Source organism: Neofelis nebulosa, chromosome 12 (genome assembly GCF_028018385.1).
Source record: "Neofelis nebulosa isolate mNeoNeb1 chromosome 12, mNeoNeb1.pri, whole genome shotgun sequence".
NCBI classification, from domain to species: Eukaryota; Metazoa; Chordata; class Mammalia; order Carnivora; family Felidae; genus Neofelis; species Neofelis nebulosa.
Genome location: NC_080793.1, coordinates 54329511 through 54353508, shown reverse-complemented (window position 1 = coordinate 54353508; position 23998 = coordinate 54329511). Strand labels below are relative to the sequence as shown.

The 23998-nt window shown below is 43.0% G+C and overlaps 1 long non-coding RNA gene across 2 annotated transcripts in view; it reads left to right on the top strand.

Moving 5' to 3' along the window:
* The window catches only part of LOC131491868 (uncharacterized), a 31359-nt gene extending 8563 nt beyond the window's left edge, over positions 1–22796 (top strand). For both annotated transcript variants that reach the window (XR_009251694.1, XR_009251693.1), the window contains exons 4-5: positions 11894–12110; positions 20944–22796. This is a non-coding gene — a long non-coding RNA (uncharacterized LOC131491868). The remainder of the gene's footprint in view (positions 1–11893; positions 12111–20943) is intronic.
* The last annotated feature ends 1202 nt before the right edge of the window (positions 22797–23998 follow it).

The window sequence follows — 23998 nt, the reverse complement described above, 5'->3', positions numbered from 1 at the left end:
GGAGAGTAGAGTTTCAGTTTAAACATTCAATCCATAACAGTATCTTGCCTTGTTCACAGCCTCGTGGAGAAAGCATTCAGTCTTTCATCATTAAGTTAACGTTAGCTAAAATGTTTTGTAGATGTTCTTTATCAGGTTAAGGGAATTCCCTTCTTTTTGTAGCTTGCTGAAACTTGTCATAAATGGATGTTTAATTTTGTGAAATGCTGTTTCTGTATCTATTGAGATGCTATAACTTTCTTTCTTTCACTCTGTCAATGCAACGAATGATACTAAGTTTTGAATGTTAAACCAACCAGACTTCCATTTCTAGATAAACTACATACCGTAATAGTGTATTATCCTTTTGTATATGTTTCTTTTTTTTTTAAGGTAACAAAATTAAAATTTTATTTGTTCATTTATAAGTATTTTAATTTCCAAGATAAATTTTTTTTCCAATATATGAAATTTATTGTCAAATTGGTTTCCATTGTATATGTTTCTTGATTCAATTTCCCAGTATTTAATTGAGGTTTTTGTGTCTCTTTAAGAGATATTGGTTTAGGGGCACCTGGGTGGCTCAGTTAAGCGTCTGACTTCAGCTCAGGTCACGATCTCGCGGTCTGTGAGTTCGAGCCCCGCGTCGGGCTCTGGGCTGATGGCTCAGAGCCTGGAGCCTGTTTCTGATTCTGTGTCTCCCTCTCTCTCTGTCCCTCCCCCATTCATGCTCTGCCTCTCTCTGTCTCAAAAATAAATAAACGTTAAAAAAAAATTTTTTTTTAAGAGATATTGGTCTATAGTTTGTGCTTATAATAGTCTTGTCAGGCTCTGTTGCCAGGGTTTTGTTGGCCTCAGAAAACAATCTGGAAGTGTCACCTTTCTCTTTTTTTCTGAAAGAGTATGTGTAAGATTGGTGTTATTTCTTCTTTAAATTTTTGACAGAATTCACAAGTAAAGGTTTTTAAAATTACAAATTCAATTTCTTTAGCAGTGTTATGTGGCTATAACGATGTTCTGTTTCTCCTTGTATCAGTTTTAAGTTAGGTTTTTCCAAGAAATTGTATGTTTCATCTAGGTTGTCAAATTTATTGGCATAAAGCCCATCATAATATTACCTTATTATTCTTTCTCAATGATTTGTAGTCATATCTCCTTTTTTATTCTTGATATTTGTAATTTGCCTCTTCTATTTTTTACTTTAATCAGTTCTTCTCAATTTTATTAATCTTTTCAGAAAATCAACTGTTTTAATGATCGGTTCTATATATCCGCAAAATGACCTTCTAAGGCCCAAGGAGTCTTTTTTTTTTTTTTTAACTTATTTGAGAGAGAGAGAGAACAGCTCATGAGTAGGGGAGAAGGGCAGAGGGAGAGAGAGAATCTTAAGCAGGCTTCCCACCCAGCACAGAGCCAGACATGGGGCTCAATCCCACGATGCTGGGATCATGACCTGAGCCAAAATCAAGAGTCAGATCCTCAACCAACTGAACCATCCAGGTGCCCCAGGCCAAAGAGTCTTAAGACTGAAGAAATAGGCCAACGAGGCCAGCAGGATAAGAAATGGTTTATTAAGGGGTGCTATGGACAGAAGGACAGAAGCATGTCTTGGGCAGCCCCAAGACAAGAACCCCACATCCTGTAAGACCTGCTATCTCCAGAGCAGATCAAAGATGTTATGCTTCAGGGTGTACTGAAGGGTGTGGTTACACTAAAAGAAAGAATGTGGGTGGGGTAGGGGCTGTGCTCTGGAAGTCCTCGGTGAGGGTAAGTACAGAAAAGTTGAATCACTGTGTTGTACAGCTGAAACTAATATAACATTGGTGTCGTGTCTAAATGTGGTGTCTCTCTCAATCAGATGGGGGCCCCCAAATGTGGGGTGACGATTGGGTGGAAGCCCACGCACAGAGGGTGAAAGAATTCACCTGAGGCAAAACAAAGGAGATACAAGTTTATTGAATATACCACAAAGGAGCAGTGGGCAGAACAGCAAAGGAGAGCCTGTCTGCAACTAGGCAGTGGGTGGAGGGCTATTGTTGTTGTTGTTTTTTAAACTTTATTCATTTTTGAGAGACAGAGAGAGACAGACCACCAGTGGTTGAAGGACAGAGAGAGAGAGAGAGAGAGAGAGAGAGAGAGAGAATCCAAAGCAGGCTCCAGGCTCTGAGCTGTCAGCACAGAGCCCAACACAGGGCTCGAACCCACGAACCATAAGATCATGACCTGAGCCAAAGTCGGACGCTCAACCGACTGAGCCACCCAGGTGCTCCATGTGATTCCTGGATTTTGATGTCTGTGTCTTTCCCCAGGTTAGGAAAGTTTTCTGCTATGATTTGCTCACATAACCCTTCTACCCCAATTTCTCTCTCTTTCTCTTCTGGGACCTCTATGATTCTGATGTTGTTCCTTTTTAATGAGTCGCTGATTTCTCTAATTGTTAAATCGTGCTCTTTTGCCTTAATCTCCCTCTTTTTTTTTTTCTGCTTCGTTATTCTCTATAAGTTTGTCCTCTATATCGCTGATTCTCTGTTCTGCCTCGTCCCTCCTTGCCACCACCACATCCATTTGTGATTGCAGCTCAGTTATAACATTTTTTAATTTCATCTGGACTAGTTTTTACTTCTTTTATCTCCGAAGAAAGGGATTCTAATTTATTTTTGACTCCAGCTAGTATTCTTATTATCATGGTTCTAAATTCTGGTTCAGACATCTTGCTTGTATCTGTGTTGGTTAAGTCCCTGACTGTCATTTCTTCCTGCTCTTTCTTTTGGGGTGACTTCCTTCGTTTCATCATTTTGAAGGGAGAAAAGGACTTAATGAGGTAGAAAAAGTTAAAATTAAAAAAAACTTAATTTTTTTAATTTTAATTTTTTTTAACTTTAACACACACACACACACACACACACACAAATCGAATAAATGATGCTAGATCCTACGTGTGTTTTGGTCTGGGTGTTGAAAGTGGCTTGATAGATTAGAGAAAAAAAGGGGAAAGAAGGAAAAAAAAGGAAATTGTTTGAAAATTTGAAAAACTGAATACACTGAAGAAGACTAAAATGAAATGATGGAAGTAAACTAGAATTTGAAAAAATGTATACCAAAGTAAAAAATATAGAAAAAAATTAAAGAAAAATATTTTTAATAAAAATTAAAAGTAAAAATGAATTTTTTTCTTTCTGTATTCAAGAAAAAGAGAAAAAATGGAAAAGAGAAAAAAGAAAAAAAAGGAAATCGTTTGAAAATGTGAAAAAATGAATACACTGAAGTAGACAAATAAAATGATGGAAGTAAAATAGAATTTGAAAGTTTACACAAAAGTAAAAAATATGGAAAAAAATAAAGAAAAATATTTTTAATAAAAATTGAAAATAAAAATGATTTTTTTCTCTTTCTGTATTCAAGAAAAAGAAAGGAAATGAAAAATAGAAAATATAAAAAGAAAGAAAGAAGGAAGGGATGAAAGAAAGGAAGAAAGAAAGAAAGAAAGAAAGAAAGAAAGAAAGAAAGAAAGAAAGAAAGAATTGAATAGATGGACCTGCTAACAGACTGAAATACAACTAAAATTACATTGTTTTCCCCTAGAAGTCAGACTATGAAGCGCTTTATAGTCCATAAACTAAGCAGGTGGTGAGACTTCTGTTCTTGAAGAGCAAGGTTGGCCCAGTTGCGTGGGGCTTAGTGTAACAGCTCCGTTCTCCACTAGATGGCACTGTTAGCCTAATGGGGTGGATTGTTGTGGCGCTTGTAGGTGTGTATGCACATGCAACGAAGCAGTAAAAATGGCGTCACCCAGCTACCCAGTCTCTGGTATCGGAACTCTGTTGTCCCTAATCAGCAATCGTGCACCCATTCTTTGTCTTCAGCTTTCATCCACTCCCCAGTTTTACACTGTCTGTGACCAAGCCCCAGGTAGTACCTCTCTCCCGAGTTTTGTCTCAGATGCGGCTGTTTTCCCCAGCCTCTTACTTCTGAGGGACTGCAGCTTTCACCCATTCTGTCCCTCTGCGGAGGGTCTCACCGAGCAATGGCTGAGTGCCGGCCACACCCAGGAATGTTCGAGGGACCGTGCTGCTGCCGATGCCCAGAGACTGTGGCCAGGTGCCAGCCCGCCCCAGAAAAAGTTCACGGGATCATGTAGCAGCAGCGTTTCAGGGATTATGGAAAATCACAACACACATCTGGCACCAGGCTTCACCCTTACCGACCTTGTCCCAGCACCAGTGAATGTGGCCATTCTCTGGGGTCTGCTAGGACCAGGTGGCCTCAGAGTCTCTACCAAATGTCCTTTCAGCAGTGGAACCACTTCTCCCTGTGTGGCCCGAGAACCTCCCAGATCCCACTCTGCTCCTGGGGATTTGCCCTTCCCAGTGGAGCACCACCAGGTATCGAGCTGTGGAGTTGCAGACTCCCACTGTTCCCACTGTTTACAGTCTTAATGGAATTTAAACCCTCTCCTTTCTCCTTTCTCCCTTTTTAGTTCAGTCCCTGCGGCTGTTTCCAATTTTCCATTTTCTCTCCAGCTGCTTTTGGGGACGGGTGTTTTTCCCATATTCTCCCCACATCTCCATCCTCTCTCTGCATGCAAAAGGACCTCCCTGCCCTTCACAGCTTCTCGCTCCCCAAATTCACCTCTCTGTGCCGCTTACCTGCTGAATTCTGTGGTTCAGGTTGTGCAGATTGTTGTGTTAATCCTCAGATCGGTTTTCTAGGCGTGCAGGATGGTTTAGTGTTGGTCTGGCTGTATTTCATGGACGAGAGACACACAAAAAACTTCCATGCTGTTCCACTATCTTGGCTCCCTCCCGGATTGTTTTCTTAATTTCTCTCTCTGTTGCATCATTAGTGATGTATAGAAATGCAGCAGGGGCGCCTGGGTGGCGCAGTCGGTTAAGCGTCCGACTTCAGCCAGGTCACGATCTCGCGGTCCGTGAGTTCGAGCCCCGCGTCAGGCTCTGGGCTGATGGCTCGGAGCCTGGAGCCTGTTTCCGATTCTGTGTCTCCCTCTCTCTCTGCCCCTCCCCCGTTCATGCTCTGTCTCTGTCTGTCCCAAAAATAAATAAAAAAACATTAAAAAAAAAAAATTAAAAAAAAAAAAAAAAAAGAAATGCAGCAGATTTATGAATGTTGATTTTGTATCCTGGGACTTTACTGAATTAGTGTATCAAATTCTAGCCGTTTTTTGGTGGAGTTTTTCAGGTTTTCTATGTAGAATATCATGTCATCTGCAAATAGTGAAGGTTTGATTTCTTCCTTGCCAATTTAGATGCCTTTTATTTCTTTTTGTTGTTCGATGGCTGTGGCTAGAACTTCCGGTACCATGTAGAATAAAAGCAGTGAGAGTAGATATCCCTATCTTGTTCTTGACTATAGAGGAAAAGCTCTCCGTTTTCCCCTATTTAGAATATTAGCTCTAGGTTTCTCATAGATGGCCTTTATTATGTTGAGGTATGTTCTGTCTAAACCTACTTTGTTGAGGGTTTTTATCATGAATGGATGTTGCAGTTTATCAAATGCTTTTTGTTCTTCTATTGAAATGATCATATGGTTCTTATCCTTTCTTTTAATAATGTGATATATCATGTTGATTGATTTGTGAATATTGAACCACCCTTGAAATCCAGGAATAAATCCCCCTTGATTGTGGTGAATGATTTTTTAAATGTATCATTGGATTGGATATGGTTTGCTAGTATTTTGTTGAGGATTTTTATATCTATGTTCATCAGAGATATTGGCCTGTAGTTCTCTTTTTTTTTTTTTTTTTGGTTCTTTATCTGGTTTGGGTATCAGGGTAATGTTGGTCTCAAAATGAATTTGGAAGTTTTCCTTCCTTTCCTACTTCTTGGAATAATTTGATAATAATAAGTATGAATTCTTTAAATGTTTGATAGAATTCGCCTATGAAGCCATCTGGTCCTGGACTTCTGTTTCTTGGGAGTTTTTTGATTACTGATTCAACTTCTTTGCTGGTCATCAGTCTGCTCAAATTTTCTATTTCTTTATGTTTCAGTTTTGATCATTTATATGTTTCCAGGAATTTATTCCTTTCTTCTAGAGTATCCAATTTGTTGGTATATAGTTTTACATAATATTTTCTTATAATTGTTTGTATTTCTGTGATGTTAGTTGTTATTTCTCCTCTCTCATTTGTGATTTTATTTATTTGGGTGCTCTCTTTTCTTTTTGAGAAGTCTGGCTAGAGGTTTATCAATTTTATTAATTTTTTTCAGAGAACCAGGTCCTGGTTTTATTGATCTGTTCTATTGGGGTTTTTTTAGTTTCTATAATCATTTATTTCTGCTCTAATCCTAATTATTTTCTTCCTTCTGCTGGCTTTAGGCTTTGCTTGTTGTTCTTTTTAAAATTCCTTTCAGTGTAAGATTAAGCGGGTTTTTTTGAGATTTTTCTTGCTTTTGAGTTGACCTATATTGCTATATACTTCCCTCTTAAAACCACTTTTGCTGCCATCCCAAAGGTTTTGGACCACTGTGTTTTCATTTCATTTGTTTACATGTATCTTTTTACTTCTTCTTTGATTTCCTGGTTCACCTGTTGTTTAGTAGTATGTTATTAACCTCCATTATTTGTGGTCTTTCCAGATTTTTTCTTGTGGTGACTTCCACTTTCATAGCACTGTGGTCAGGAAAGGTGCATAGTCTGACTCCAGTTTTCCTTAATTTGTTGAGGCCTGTTTTGTGGCCTAATCCATGATCTGTTCTGAAGAATGTCCCATGTGCACTTGAAACGAAAGTGTATTCTGCTGTTTTGAGATGAAATGTTCTGAATATATGTGTTATGTCCAGCTGGTCCAGGGGCACCTGGGTGGCTCAGTTGGTTACACGTCTGACTCTTGGTTTCAGCTCAGGTCATGATCTCACAGTTTGTGAATTCGAGCCCCATGTCAGGCTCCGCACTGACAGATGTGGAGCCTTCCTTGGCATTCTCTGTCTCCCTCTCTCTCTGCCCCTCCTTTGCTTGCTCACTCTCTTTCTCAAAATAAATAAATACATACATACATACATACATACTTCTTTTTGTTTGTTTGTTTTGTTTTTGTTTTGTTTTGTTTTAATTTTTTTTTTTAACATTTATTTATTTTTGAGACAGAGAGAGACAGAGCATGAACTGGGGAGGGTCAGAGAGAGGGAGACACAGAATCCGAAGCAGGCTCCAGGCTCCGAGCTGTCAGCACAGAGCCCGACGCGGGGCTCGAACTCACGGACCGCGAGATCGTGACCTGAGCCGAAGTCGGCCGCTTAACCGACGGAGCCACCCAGGCACCCCCATACATACTTTTTAAAAATAAAAATAGGGGTGCCTGGGTGGCTCAGTTGGTTAAGCATCCAACTTCAGCTCAGGTCATGATCTCACCACTCATGAATTCGAGCACCACGTTGGGCTCTGTGCTAACAGCTCGGAGCCTGGACCCTGCTACGAATTCTGTGTCTCCCTCTCTCTCTGTGCACCTCCCCCCCCCCCCCACTCTCTCTCTCTCAAAAATAAATAAGCATTAAAAATTTCTTTAATTTATTTTTAAAATGTTTTTATTTACTTTTCAGAGATAGAGGGACAGAGCACTAGCTGGGGAGGGGCAGAGAGAGAGGGAGACACAGAATCTGAATCAGGCTCTAGGCTCTGAGCTGTCAACACAGAGCCCAACGCAGGGCTCGAACTCATGAACTGCAAGATTATGACCTGGGCCAAAGTCAGACACTCAACTGACTGAGCCACCCAGGTGCCCCAACATTAAAAAACATTTTTTTAAAATGTTTTTTTTTAATGTTTATTTACTTTTGAGAGAGAGAGAGAGAGAGAGAGGAAGGGCCAGAGAGAGGGAGACACAGAATCTGAAACAGGCTCCAGGCTCTGAGCTGTCAGCACAGAGCCTGACGCGGGGCTCGAACTCACGAACCGCGAGATCATGACCTGAGCCGAAGTCAGACGCTTAATCGACTGAGCCACCCAGGCGCCCCTAAAAAACATTTTTTTAACAAATAAATAAACTTTATTCATTTATGAGAGACCAAGAAAGACAGAAGAGGAGCAAGAGAGGGGCAGAGAGAGAGGGAGACACAGAATCCAAGGCAGGCTCCAGGCTCTGAGCTGTCAGCACAGAGCCCGACGTGGGGCTTGAACCCACAGACTGGGAGATAGTGACCTGAGCCAAAGTCAGAAGCTCAACCAACTGAGCCATCCAGGTGCCCCTGTCTTGCTGCTTTTAAGATTTTTTTTCTTTATCATTACATTTTGCAGATTTAATTACAATATGTCTTGTTTTGGACCTGCTTTTGTTGATTCTGTTGGGAGTTCTCTGTGCCTTTTGGATCTGGATGTCTGATTCCTTCCCCAGATTAGGGGCGTTTTCAGTTTTATTTCTTCACATAAATTTTCTGCACCCTTTTTTCCTCTCTTATTCTCCTGGGACTCCTGTAATACAAATGGTGCTATGTTTGAGGGAGTCACAGAGTTCCCTAAGTCTGTTCTCGTTTTGCATAATTCTTTTTTCTCTCTTTTGTTCAGCTTGATTACTTTCCATGAGTTTGTCTTCTAGGTCATTAATTCATTCCTCTGCTTCTTCCAGGCAGCTGTTCATGGCATCAAGTGTGTTTCTAATCTATTTATTGCACTCTGTTTATCTGATTCTTCTTTAACTCTTTTATCTCTGTGGTAAAGGGTTTCACTGTCTTCCATTCTTTTCTCAAGTCCAGCAAGTATCCTTATAATTGTTTCCTTAAATTCTCCATCAGGCATGTTACTTACACCAGTTTCACTTGGATCTCTGGCCGTGGCTTTGTCTCGTTCTTTTATTTGGGATGAATTCCTCTGTCTTCTCATTTTGTCTAAGTCTCTGCCTGCTTCTCTGTATTAGAAAAGCCAGTTATGTCTCCTGCTTCTGAAACTAATGGACTTACGAAGAAGAAGTTATGTAGTGTCCAGGATCTGGCTCTTCGGGGAGTATCTCCAGTATGTGCTGGGTCCACGCTGCTGATTTGGTGTTCTGTGTGCTCTTTCCTTTTTATTTTTGAATGTTTATTTATTTTTGAGAAAGAGAGAGACAGAGTGTGAGTGGGGGAGGGGCAGGGAGAGAGGGAGACATAGAATCCGAAGCAGCCTGACGCGGGGCTCAAACCCACGAAGGGCGAGATCATCACCTGAGCTGAAGTCAGGCTTTCCCTGTGAAGCTCATTGACTTTTAAAACTCCAAACTTTAAGCCTCTGTGGTTACAAGAACTCACAAAATTCAGCGCCTCTCGTTTGCTAAGCCAATGACTATAGGGAAATGTTCTTGTGCATTTCCCTGTATGCCTCTCTCTCTCTCACCCTTCTCTGAGACCACATCTCCCTCCCTTCCACAGCAACCAGGATCCATTTCTCCCCTAAACACATCTCCTGCACTCCCTACCTTCTTCGACGTGGCCTCTTTTCTCCCTTTAGTCGTGGAGTTTGTCCTGTCAGCCATCAGATTGATTTATTGAGTGTTTAGGATGATCTGATAGTTACATAGTTGTATTTGAGGGACAATGTGAGCCTAGAATCCTCCTACTCCACCACCATCTTTCTGTCTGTCTCTATATCCATGATTTGTGTGTGTGTCTTTTTGTTCTAGGATACAACAAATTTCAGAGAGGAGAGTTAAACTCTCCAAGTAGAATTGTAGACTCATCTACTTCTTTCTTTCAGTTTTTGCTTTGCTAGGTTTCAGGGAGCCTCGTAAGTGTGCATGCGTCCCCACCTCAGCCAGTGAGCCAAGGGAGCTACCGCGTGACCATTTCTGGCTACTCTGTCCTCTCCTGTCCCCTAGGACAGTGCCTCCTCGTTGGTTCCTTGTCCCACAAACTCCACCCTTCTCAGCTGCTCCAGAAGCCCGGTGTTCTTGACTTGAGCTCTGTGTTCTGCAGTCTGGAGAATGCCCACAGGCATAAATCAGAGCCAAACAAACGTGGAGCACACATCACTTATTTTCCTCCTTTCAAGGATTATAGCCCCCACCTATCTGTCATCTGTGCCTAAAAACAGCTGTTTCATAACTTTTTTTCAGCTTTAGAATCGTTTATGGTAGGAGGGAAAGAACAGAACTGGTTACTCCTTCAGTCTATAAGTTATGTAATAACACATACATGCTGTGTATTATTACCGACAGAAGTTAATGTTATGTGTACATTTAGGGTTTTTTTACTTATTAAACCTAAAATCTTTTTTTTTTTTTTTTTTTTTTTTTTTAAATTTTTTTTTTTCAACGTTTATTTATTTATTTTTGGGACAGAGAGAGACAGAGCATGAACGGGGGAGGGACAGAGAGAGAGGGAGACACAGAATCGGAAACAGGCTCCAGGCCATCAGCCCAGAGCCTGACGCGGGGCTCGAACTCACGGACCGCGAGATCGTGACCTGGCTGAAGTCGGATGCTTAACCGACTGCGCCACCCAGGCGCCCCTAAACCTAAAATCTTTTAATAGCAAAACTAAAACAAATTCAGGAGGAGGAAGATAAAGAAGAGTACAAAGCATAGCTTGCGCAGAAGTGTAAACCACACTTTCTATCCATAAATGTCTTTCCCAATATAAAAACCACTTTTCTCCCAACGGGATTTTTTAATCCCGCTGTTTATGTAGTAACTTTTTCCCACACCCCATTACATTTGGTTTACATTTTGGAGTTCTACATAAGAATTTCATGTGAAAAATATTCACTACCAAAAATGGGAAGAAAGTTTTAAAATAACTTTTATGCACCAATCCAAAAAAGTAAAGAAGGCAATGTACCTTCTTTACATATACATGCCTGAAATAATGTTGTGTGAACCAGACTAACGCCATCTTAGACAAATTGGCCATGATGGCTGCTCTGTGACTTGAGGCCTTCTGGAGCACAAGCCCTGCCCTCCACATTCTTTCTTTTGTTTAACCACACACCCTTAAGTCCACCCTTGGGACACAGCATCCTTGATCTGCTCTGGAAATAACAGAGCAGATCTGCTGTTTTTTTCATTTTATTTTATTTTTTAATTTTTTAAAGTTTATTCATTTATTTTGAGAGAGAGAGAGAGTGAGCATGACTGGGGTAGGGGCAGAGAGAGAAGGAGAGAGAATTCCAATCAGGCTCTGTGCAGAGCCCAACTTGAGGCTCAACTCAACGAACCATAAGATCATGACCTGAACTGAAATCAAGAGTCTGTGCTTAACTGCCTAACCTACTGAGCCACCCAGGCACTCCTTTTTGTTTTTGTTTTTAAGTGTATTCATTTATTTTGAGAGAGAGAGAGTTGCAGGAGGGGCAGAGAGAGAATGAGAGAGAGAGAATCCTAAGCAGCTTCTGCATTGTCAGAGCAAAGCCTGATGCAGGGCTCGAACCCAGGAACCGAGAGATCATGACCTGAGCAGAAATTAAGAGTGGGACTCCAGGTGCCCCTGGAGATAACAGTTGTTACGGGAGGTGAGGTTTGGGAAATTTATTCATCTTGCAAGTGCCAGAGACATGCTTCTGTCTGTAAGTCCCTTAATAAACCATTTTTTTGTGGGCCTTTTTCTTCAATCTTATGACTCCTTTGGCCTTTGGAGGTCATTTTGCATGTACCTTCCTTTCATGGAACAACTGTATAGGTAAGTTCAAAGTCTCCTGAGAATGACAGACCACACTGATCTGGTACAACATTAAAAAATTTTTTTTTTCTAGGGGCGCCTGGGTGGCTCGGTCGGTTAAGCGTCCGACTTCGGCTCAGGTCTTGATCTCGTGGTTTGTGAGTTCGAGCCCCGTGTCGGGCTCTGTGCTGACCGCTCAGAGCCTGGAGCCCGTTTCAGATTCTGTGTCTCCCTCTCTCTCTGCCCCTCCCCTGCTCATGCTCTGTCTCTCTCTGTCTCAAAAATAAATAAACGTTAAAAAAAATTTTTTTTTAAATTTTTTTTCTAAAAATTAGAAAAGGAATAATGAAGAATGTCAAGAATACACCATAACCTTTGCAGAGGCTAACAAAATGTCACACCAGTATGGCACATATCTACAGAGCTAATTACAGTTCTCTAAAGCAGAAGGGATCCTTAACGGACTCAAAGGCCATGAAATCAGAAGTATGGCGTGTTTAGAGCAATGCAAGAGCCTCCATTATACACTAATTCAATCTCTTCACTTTACAGGTGAGTAAACTAAGCCACCACCTAATTAATAACGCAGCTGAGCTCAAGGTTGAGATTTCCCGCCTCCAAGTGCATTCCATTGTCCCTGACATCATGGCTGCTGCCATAGACTCAATATCGGTACAGGCCCCAGGGTGCATGTGATAAGACCTAAAGGAATCTAGAAGTCGCTGTGGAGAGGGAAAAATGAGTGTTTGGTCTGAGAACACTTTGTTCAAGTTCCCATGCCCTCTGCTATGGTCTGAACGTTTGTGTACCCAGGTGTCTGTGCAAATCCATATGTTAGCAACTATCCCCCCCACCCCGAGTGATGGTATTAGGAGAGGGCACCCTGGGAAGTGACTGGGTCCTGAGAGCAAAGCCCTTATGAATGGGACTAGAGAGAGAAAGGTTTTTCCCCTTCTGCCATGCGAAGTTACAAGTGAAAAGTTGGGAATCTAGGATGTGAGCTGTCACTAGACACGATCTGCTGGTGCCCTGATCTTGGACTTCCCAGCCTCCAGAGCTGTGAGAAGTAAATGCTTCTGGTGTATAAGCCACCCGGTCTGTGACAGACTGAGGCAGCTTATCTTCCTCGGCCAAGTTAATTCATCTGTAAAAAGAGGCCTCACTCAAGTGGCCATGTTGAGGATATTTTTAAATTTAATAATGCGTATGCGATCTCCAACACCATGTCGGCAACACAGTTGGCACAAAATGAAGGCCAGTATCCTCCCTTTTCTTAGTCACACTGGCATGCAAGTTGGATTCAAGGCCAAATAACCTCAACTAAAAAAAAAAATAATAATAACAAGCACCAATAGTTGAGAGACAATGAAATTCGTAAGCATTTTTGTTGGTGCACTTTGTTGGGACGAAGGCAGGCTGCAGCACAGAGGAATGCTGCGTGCCAGACCCCGCCCGGTTTCCAGCCTGCACATCCCTCCTACTGGCTCCCCACTCACATCCCAAGGGCAGGTGCAGTCTTCCTCCAGTTCCCAGGACCAATCTTGATCCGGGGCCAGATATGCTCAGATGACTCCACCTCTATATCTGGCTGTCAGTCTAATTCTGACCTATTGCCCAAGTCTTGATGGCTGGATTTCTTGGTGCTTTCCTATTTGAGTCCCTGTCCCACTGACCTGATTTCTACTTTTCCCTGACCTCATTATCGTTCTGCTGTACACACCTGGTAGGAAAGCCCTGACCTTGTCACGTTGGCTCCTCTTGCAAGCCAAAAATTACAATGGTTTCCTGGCACACAATGGTTTCCCAGAAGCCATGAGCTTGTTGCCGTGCCATCGTCTTGTCCTTAAATATGCCTAAATGATCCAAGGAAAGGGGCCTGGGTGGCTCAGTCAGTTAAGCATCCGACTTCAGCTCAGGTCATGATCTCACCACTCATGAGTTCAAGCCGCACATTGGACTCTGTGCTGACAGCTCAGAGCCTGGAGCCGCTTTCGATTCTGTCTCCCCCTCTCTGCCCCTCCCCCACTTGTGTGTGCACGTGCACACAGTGTCTGTCTCTCTCTCTCTCTCTCTCTCTCAAAAACAAACATTAAAATAAATTTTTAAAAAATGATCCAAGGAAAGGGAGTGGTGATGGAACAGGTTCTTGCCTGCGAATTCTGAGAACTTAGAGACAGAACATGGTAAGAGCTGAGTCACCCCTGATGATGTTCAGGAGAAAAGCCCATAAGCTCTTCCTGATTCTGAAGGACCCACCCTGTTGCTACCTTTCCTGAGACTTGGCTCTTTAGTTCTGCCTTCTCTTGAGAGCTTCTAGAATTCATCGAGTCTTTGCTTAAGTGATAGAAGATCCGTGTCTGGTGCTCACCTCCACATGAGCCTTATCCAGTATATGTCTCAACTGTTGACTATTTACCTGAACTCAGTGTGTCCTGCTGTGAGTCCAGGACCTCTCTTTCGATCGACGTGCCCACCCAGGCCAAGTCTTAAAGCATAAAACTACACACATATCTAATGGGCAAGCCCACGTCTGTCTGTCTCTCTGTCACTCTCTCTCTCTCACCCTCTCTTGAAATGTGTCTGTCTGTTTCTCTGTGTGGCTTTTGTTCTGCGTCTGTCAAGAAAACACACACAAACGCAGACATACACTGTCCCGATCCCGACACATACAGCCACATACAGAACAACCCCCAGACTCAACACACAAATAAAATTTAAAAAAAAAAAAAAAAGGCGTTTTGGGACGCCTAGGTGGCTCAGTCGGTTGAGCGTCTAACTTCAGCTCAGGTCATGATCTCACAGGTTATGAGTTCAAGCCCCGCGTCGGGCTCTGTGCTGACGGCCTGGAGCCTGTTTCAGATTCTGTGTCTCCCCCTTCTCTGCCCCCACCCCACTCATGCTCCGTCTCTCTCTCTCTCTCTCTCTCTCTCTCTCTCTCTCAATAATAAATAAACATTAAAAAAAATTTTTTTTAAAAATACACACTGGTATTTCACATTGAGATTTGCCCCAGCTTCTCCAGAGGATCATAGTTTTGGGAACTTTCTCTAGTAATAGCAATTTCTTCAGTCGTATTCACTTATTCATCTACCCATCCATCCATTCAGCCCTGTATGCAACATCTACTGCACACAAGGCACTGTCAGTGGGTCCACAGTTATGAAAACACAGCAGATAGCATTTCCGGTTTTCAGCATCATAGACCAGTGAAGGTAACTGCCATACCAATAAATAAGGTCGGTACAAAGGCCCAAGAACTCTTATGGACGTACAAATATGGGCAATGAAAGCACTGAGTTAGGAGCAAATGGCTGTCTTCACAAAAGGGGTCAGGAAATCTTCACAGAGCAGCTAGTTTCAAATGAGTATTGGAGGGGCACCTGGGTGGCTTGGTCGGTTAAGCGGCCGACTTCGGCTCAAGTCATGATCTCACGGTCCGTGAGTTCGAGCCCCGCATCGGGCTCTGTGCTGACAGCTCAGAGCCTGGAGCCTGTTTCAGATTCTGTGTCTCCCTCTCTCTGACCCTCCCCCGCTCATGCTCTGTCTCTCTCTGTCTCAAAAATAAATAAACATTAAAAAAAAATTTTTTTTTTAATAAAAAAAATAAAATGAGTATTGGAGAGGGTGCCTGGGTGGCTCAGGCAGTTGAGCACCCAACTTTGGCTCAGGTCATGATCTCACAGTTCATAGGTTCGGGCCCTGCATCAGGCTCTGTCCTGACAGCTCAGAGCCTGCAGCCTACTGTGGATTCTGTGTCTCTCTCTCTCTCTCTGCCACTCTCCCGATTGTGTGCACCCCCGCCAAAGGTGAATAAATAAACATTTAAAAATAAAATGAGTGATATGTCCCAATTCGAGAGACCCCCCGAAAACAAACCACCAGAGTCCACAGTCAAAGCCAAGCGGCAAGGGTCGTTTATTGCAGGTTCGAACCCGGTCCTCCGCGCACTCTTTGCCGGTGACGCTAAGAGGCCCCGAGCAAGGATCTTACAGCTTCTTTTATAGACAGGCACAAACAAGTTAGGGATTTTTTTGAGGTTACAGAGCTGTTATTGGTTGACATTTAAATTTGAACGCTCAGCAGAACTTGTTTGGTTCCCGCCTCACATACCTTTGTGTGGCTCATAGTTGAGGGGACGAGACAGACTTGCTTTGAGATCAAATATTGGTTTCTTATTGGAGACTGGAGTCTGTGCTGCTTCAGTTGTCAACTTGAATGGGATAACAACTACAAAACCAAAGAACAACCCCCCCATGTCAGACTACGACCGGGCGCGCCCTGGCTGGTTTCGGGAACAGCGGGGGAGGGGAAAGATCTTTTCTTTGCAGTTGTGAGTACACCTGGTAATCTTTCTCTTAGCCTCTCAATGAGTGTTGGAGAAAGAATGAGTTCACCAAGAGAAAAAGGGTAGTACTGCTTTAAGAAAACACTGTAAGAATGATATATTTGTTAACCATTTAACCCTGCAATCCCACTTCTGGGATTTATCCCACAGAAATATATGTACATGCAACAAATGACTTATGCATGAGATTAACAATTGCAGCATTGTTTGTAAGAATTTGAGATTATAAACAATCCACGTGTGGGGGCCCCTGGGTGGCTCAGTGTAAGGGTCCAACTTCGGCCCAGGTCATGGCCTCATGGTTTGTGAGTTCAAGCCCCACACTGCGCTCTCTGCTGTCAGCGCAGATCCCGCTCCAGATCTTCTGTCCCCCTCTCTCCCTGCCTCTCCCCTGCTTGTATGTGTGTGTGTGCACACGTGTGCTCTCTCTCTCTCAAAAATAAACATAACGATGGGGCGCCTGGGTGGCTCAGTCGGTTAAGCGTCCGACTTCGGCTCAGGTCATGATCTCACGGTCTGTGAGTTTGAGCCTCGCGTCGGGCTCTGTGCTGACAGCTCAGAGCCTGGAGACCGTTTCGGATTCTGTGTCTCCCTCCCTCTCTGCCCCTCCCCTGTTCATGCTCTGTCTCTCTCTGTCTCAAAAATAAATAAACGTTAGGGGCTCCTGGGTGGCGCAGTCGGTTAAGCGTCCGACTTCAGCCAGGTCACGATCTCGCGGTCTGTGAGTTTGAGCCCCGCGTCAGGCTCTGGGCTGATGGCTCGGAGCCTGGAGCCTGTTTCTGATTCTGTGTCTCCCTCTCTCTCTGCCCCTCCCCCGTTCATGCTCTGTCTCTCTCTGTCCCAAAAATAAATTAAAAATGTTGAAAAAAAAAAAATTTTTTTAAAAATAAATAAACGTTAAAAAAATTTTTTTAAATAAATAAATAAACATAACAAAATCCACATGTACATTAATGAGCACAGTTTAAATAAATATGGCATCTTCACTTGGTGGAAGACTATGCAGCTGTAAAAAAGAATGAAGAAGGTCTCTCTGAAAGCTCTCTAATCTGAGACATCTTTAAGATATAGTGCTCAGTAAAAAAAGAATAGCAACATTTAGAACAATACTGTCTTTTTTTTTTTTTAACTGGGGTAAAATAAGAATATACACTTATATTCACATTTATATGAAAAGGCTATACACATAATAGACATAGGATAAAAATGGTTACTATTGAGTACGGGGACAGTAGAAGGGGAGAGAGTGACACTTTTCGTTAAACACTTAAGTTTTTCAGGGTTTTTTTGACAGATACCTATTAAAAACGTGAGTAATTTTGCAAAGAATGTGTTGCAGGGAAACACTGAAGTTGGATACAGAGCTCAGAAGACTTTTTTTTTTAACTGCTCCATGAGTCAGAAACTTTCTAGCAAAAGAAAATCAGAAGAGAATATTTTGTTTCACCTCCCTCTTACGTGGGTAGTGACACTCTAAGAGCAATGACATAATATGAGAATAGGTGTGTGCAAAAACACAAACATGAGTGGAGACTTATGGCTGATGAGAGAGCGAAACATTGTTGGCAGAGAAGCCTTCCATCTAGATTCGGAAGCAGAATTTCGATTCCTTCTTATGTGGGTGTATTCATTCAATGTACACAACATTTCTTCTGCCTTATTCCTGAAAGGATGTGAAGGCTTTTCATTTAAAACCCTGGGAAAATAAAAACAAATATTATTGTGTATCCTAAAGTCATCTTCCAATTAAAAAATAATCCACTGAAATTTTAGGTTTTTTTAATGTTTATTTTTGAGAGAGAGAGACAGAGAGACAGAGTGAGGGGAGGGAGGGGCAGAGAGAGAGGGAGACACAGAATGTGAAGCAGGATCCAGGCTCTGAGCTGTCAGCACAGAGCCCGACGCGGGGCTCGAACTCACAAACTGTAAGATCATGACCTGAGCCGAAGTCGGACGCTTAACCGACTGAGCCACCCAGGCACCCCAATCTAAATTTTGAGCTTTAGAAGACGCTTTCGTGGAGAGTGTAGGATACAAGGTGGAAAAGTCTCTATTTACTCCAGGCAATGGGCCAGTGAATGTCACCAGATGGGCTTTTTATATGTTTTTTCCATCCTTTCAAGCCTCAGTGCCCTCCTCTTCAAAAGGAGAACAATAATCCCCTCTTAGCCATTTCATGCCATCTGATTATTATAAAACTCATTCAGACGCTCAACTGAAAGAAGATGAAATTATGTAAACTCAGTGTCTTTCAAATTAGAGGGTCCCCTAACATTTAGCATTACCTGAGAGTTCAGTCCTAAGTTTAGAGAGAGTTCAGTCCTGGTTTCAAAAATTTGGCTTTCAGTTCATTAAGGATGACCAGATTTGGGGGGATTGGGTCATTCTACCAAAACTCAAGAGAATCTTGGTTGTCGTTGACAGCTGTTGTTTTTGTCTGCCCATTATTGCCTCCCTTTCTTTGGGAAATTCTTCTTCTCCAGTCCACTTGCCAACTCAGATTTGGATTCTGCTGGAACTGTCAACTACAGTATCTAATATGTGGCCGCAGGGTAGCGTACATCTGGCCAAACATAACAGGTCATTCCTCTAGCCCCAGTTAGGGTTTCAAAGGAACGGGGACACTGTGGTTGGTGGGCATGTATTCCAAGCTGGATGAATCATCCTCCTGGGTGGTTGTTTTGGAGCTAGGTCAGAGGGAACCTTGCCTCTCAGATCACAAAAGCTGGAAAGATACAAATATGACAGACAGCAGCCATATAAACTATATGTGAATATTATAAACGTTTGTTTGTTTGTTTGTTTATTTATTTATTTATTTATTTGAGAGAGAAAGTGTGAGCAGGGGAGGGGCAAGGAGAGTGGGAGACACAGGATCCAAAGCAGGCTCTGCACTGACAGCTGAGAGCCCCACGCTGGGCTCGAACCCACAAGCCGTGAGATCGTGACCTGAGCTAAAGTCAGATGCTTAACCCACTGGGCCACCAGGAGCCCTGTGAATATTATAAAATTTGGAAAGCTACTCGATGCATTTTTAAAGTCATTTGGGTTGTTACCATTATGGATGATTAAAAAAAATTTAGTGCTGGGGTGCCTGGGTGGCACAGTCAGTTAAGGGTCCAACTCTTGATCTAGGCTCAGATCATGATCTCCCGGTTTGTGAGTTCGAGCCCCAAATCAGGCTCTGTGCTGATGGCATGGAGCCTGCTTGGGATTCTATCTCTCCTTCTCTCTGACCCTCCCCCACTTGTGTGTACTCTCTTTCTCTCTCAAAGTACATAAACTTAAAAAAAGTTATTTTTTTAAATTTTTAGTGCTATGATTTTGCTTTCCAATTTAAAAAAAAGAAAAAAACTTCATGGGGATGTATAAAAATATCAAACCACTATGATGTACATCTGAAACCAATAGGATATTAATGTCAATTATACTTCAATTAAATACACACACACACACACAAGATAACAAACAGGCCGATTAAACATTTGAGGTAGTAAAGTATACAGGACAACTTAGAGAATTTGGTACAGGTTGGAGTGGGAAAGCCTTCATAGGAATAAAGAATTTTAGTTGTACCTTAAATGGATGAACAGAGGAAAATGGCGACCACATTTTGTGCAGAAAAGAGAGCTAGTAAGAAGACTGACCTGGCAAGAGGAAGGAGCGGGTGTCAGTACAAGAGCAGTGGGCCAAAAAACCTGAGTCGTATGTGAGAGTTTCAAGACTAAGGGAGGAGCAGGGCCAGCCCGGAGTTGAGGTAAGGGGGAGTACATAAGGAGCCCCCTCCAGCCTGAGGAGTAGAGGAGGCGGCAGGAGCAGGCCTGGTGTGAGGTGCCTACCCCAGACTCACGTGCACTAGACATAATTACATTCCTAACTGCCTTGTGTCTATGGAAACGAACTCCGTGTATGCCCCTACACCCCATCTCCCCCCAGCAGCCCATCACCATGGCCTCAGCTGGTTAGAACAGAAATGGAGATAGGACAGGGCCCTCTGAATGCCCACCAATGGCCTAGCGTGGCCTGGTGCTCAGGGTTTTTCCCACACAGGGAGAATTGGGCCAATCCTCTCCTCTTTCTTTCTGCCTCTGGCATTTGCTTTCTCTCTCTCTGGAGAGCCAGAGAAAAGTTTCTTACAGCTCCAGGGGCTGATGTGAAAGATTATGAAGTAGGCTGTAGGCCAGGCATAGTTCTCCAGAAAAAATAAGAGTTAACTTTGAATTTCAGATCAACAATAACAACAACCATTTTTTTTTTTACTATGAGTATGTGCCAGGTAGTGCACGAGACATACTTACACTAAAACATCATTTGTTCATTATTTATAGCCGGAGGTCAAATGTAACTGGATGTTCTAGCTTTTTCACTTGCTAAATCTGGCAATCCTGTCAGGTATCCTTTAGCAGCATGTGAGTATGGAGTCTATGGAGTGTTAAAAACCAAAATTCAACTAAGTAAATTTAAAGATCTATTTGGCTTTTATTAGACAATGGATGAATAGGGCAGAAGGGCGATCCAAAGAGTTGTACAGAACGGAAGGCTTTAGTAGGAAGAAGGGTGAAGCAAGGAAGTTATTAGCAAAAGTTGGAGCTCCTGGGTGGCTCAGTCGGTTAAGAGTCCGGTCACGATCTCACAGTTCGTGAGTTTAAGCCCCGTGTGGGCTCTGTGCTGACAGCTCAGAGCCCGGAGCCGGCTTCTGATTCTGTGTCTCCCTCACTCTCTGCCCCTCCCCTGCTCAAGCGCGGGAGCCCTCTCTCTCAAAAATAATAAGATAAACATAAAAAAAAAGTGATTAGCAAAAGAAAAGAAAGGATTGTTTCAGGCAAGATAACCTTCCCTTACTGCGATGGGCAGAGGGGTCTTGATGAAGAAGACGCCTGTGACAGATTACCTCATTGCTACTGATCAGAAAATTCCTGACGGACCAGTTAAGTCTCCATTTCTGGGGGAGGTTAAAACTACCATTAGATTAGGCATTCGGCCCGGGTTCACTGACTTGGGGCCTTAGCCATTTGATGCTCGAGGTTTTCTTTTTAACAGGAGCAAAGCAGTGCGGATCTCTCTTTCTGCCCTAAGGAGACTCTGCCTCGATGCTGCTGGTGTGTGTCTTGTCCTCTCCCTGCTGGAGCCCCGCTAAGTCATGGAGAACACTTACTGTTCCTGCCTGGGAATCCCAGCTGCCCAGTCTTCCCTGACCGGACACCCGATGTACTATAAGTGAGCCATAGGGTTTCATCTCCATGGAGTCAGGCTGTAACTGTGCCGGACTTTATCCTCCTACACCCCAAGGAAAGCCTCCCAGACTAGGCCTTCAAAAGGAGGGAGTCTGATATAAATGCCCCCTCTCTCTGTCCTTCTTCAACCTCTCTCTAGCTAATGTAGTCTGTCTTTGAAGCCCCCAGTTGGGTGCCCCCATGCCCACCCATCCCTCAGGAAAACCTTGCCCTCCCCGCAGGAGGACATTCCTCCCCTCGGACTTTTGTAGGGACTTGCAAACTTGAGCACCCGAGAGGCTGTGCTTTGCTTAGTCACAGCTGACCCTGGGAGGGCGAGGATCATCCCCAGTGTTTGATGTCTTTGGCATCCTTAGAAATGTCCCTAAAAAGCAATGCACACCTCTTTAAGGTGTGAAACAGGGTGCTGTCGAAAAAACCACCAGATGCCCAACAGAAGCAAGGCAAGATTTTATTCACGGCCTGGCCAAACCTGATATCCTGATCTTAAGGAGAAAAGTGCTGAGAATGGCCCCGAACAAAGGTAGCAGTGAGCTTATATGGATTTTAGCAAGTCAGAATACGTCATTATTTAGTTAACCAATTATAATTTACAACATTTCATGGTAGCCAATTATACTGTGACACACAGACGTTAGTTTGGGCGGGAACCTATCAATTTAAAGTTCTTTGTCCTAAGAGGGTTTAAAGTGACCAATCATAGTTAGACACCTAAGATACCATGGGGCAGTGAGTTCGTGACTTTTTACATGTTGGTTTTGCCTAGGCCAGATCTGGGTAGAAGGGGTGGGGGAGCGTTTTGCCACCTAAGTTATCCATTTAGCAAGCAGGCAAAGTTACAGAAGCGAGATAGGGTGGTTAGTAATATTCGATAACCCTAATAGGGAACTACATAAGCTTTTATCTCATTATTCATGAAAGGTGAGTTTAAGCCGAATTTACATACAATAAGCTTTCTGATATCTTATAAGTTGACCTATTACAAGGTGAGCAGTTTTTTCTCAACTACAATCACATACAAGGGAAGGATTATTCTTCCTGGAAATGGTACATATTTGACAAGTTGCAAAAGAGTAATTGTGTTGAGAAAGAATAGCTTCTGTCCCTTAGATCTAGCTCACATGACCAGAGGTGTAGATGGCTCTTTCCCATCCTCAGGGGTGGTGCCAGCTCTACTTAGATCCTTCTTTATTATAGCTAGAAGGTGAAAGTTTTCCCAACCATTTAGCAGTCTACAGAGGGAGGAGGTGAGAACTACGTGACAGAGAGGAGAGGATTGGAGGGGAGATGCACAGTGACAGTCAAAATGCCACAAGAGGGGCGCCTGGGTGGCTCAGTCGGTTAAGTGTCCGACTTCGGCTCAGGTCATGATCTCACAGTTCGTGAGTTCGAGCCCCGCGTCGGGCTCTGTGCTGACAGCTCAGAGCCTGGAGCCTGCTTCACATTCTGGGTCTCCCTCCCTCTCTGCCCCTTCCCTGCTCATGCTGTGTCTCTCTCTGTCTCAAAAATAAATAACCATTAAAATGCCACAAGAGAAAATGTAGCGTTGATTCCTGGTATCAGATCCTATGTTTTGGACTTCCATAAAACCTCTACATATATTTTTTTTTAATGTTCATTTTTAAGAGAGAGAGAGAGAGACAGAAGAGAGAGAGAGAAGAGAGGGAAAAGATGTTTTTGTCCAAGAGCAGGGCAGAATCTTCTATCAGAGAATCTTCTATCAGAGAGTATTTCATTATCTGTTCCCACACTTCTAGTCTTCAATCATACCATTTCCAGGATCTATCCTCCTTACATGAGTGAGTGTGTCTCATAGAGGAATTAGGGTTGTTGCATCCACACGACTCCCGAAACAGAATGCTATGGGCACCAGTGACAGTCACAACAAAATTTATTGCAATGAGAGGCAAGGCCAACCGATCGGGACCGACACTCTTGACCAGAGTGCAGTCTCGAACAGCCGGGGTACAGAGTTTCTATAGCCAACCACATCGTCTTATCATCACCTGGGGACAGAACAAAGAAATAGTTTCCAGATGGGGGTGGAAACAGTTCAGACAGGCCCTTGCCCCAATCCAATCAAATATAAACCAGTTGATTTCCCTTAAACTTTTGTTCCCTTGATTGATAGGATAAGGCTGTTATCTCTTAATATACAGTGTTAAAGCTGTTATTTCTTAAGGCTACAGGTTAGGCCTACACTACAATTTAACCTTACAGGGTAACTTAAGCAAATAAAACAATATTTGGTTGGAGGGGCACCTGGGTGGCTCGGTCGGTTAGGCATCAGATTCTGGATTTTGGCCCAGGTTATGGGCTCATGGTTCATGAGTTCTGTGCTGAGGGCGCACAGAGCCTGCTTGAGATTCTCTGTCTTCCTCTCTCTCTGCCCCTCCCCACCATGCACACATGTGCTCTCTCTCTCAAAAATAAATAAACATTTAAAAACAAAAAGGAATATTTGGTTGCAGAATCTTAGGATGATCTTCCAGGATCATGGAAATTAGACAATGTCCCAAGTTCCCTCCATCAAAAATCGCAGCCTCTCCAAGTCTGTTCTTCACATCCATAGTCCCTATAAACAAAGGGGGCTGAACATTTTCTGATCGTTTTCTACAGTTCTATATTTTCCACTAGTGGCCATTCTTACTCTCTTTGCTCACTAACATGGAACAGTACAGGTATTCTAAAGCAATTCATTGGGGGCAATTCAGAGAATAAAAAGAAGGTCGTTATGCAAATACGTATTAACTGTTATTCAACCTCAAAAAGCATCATTGCTTACAATGAAAGGGGATGCTAGATTCATGTTTTCCACCTGGCTGTTAACATTCCTTGCATTCAATGTCAGGCCTCTGAAT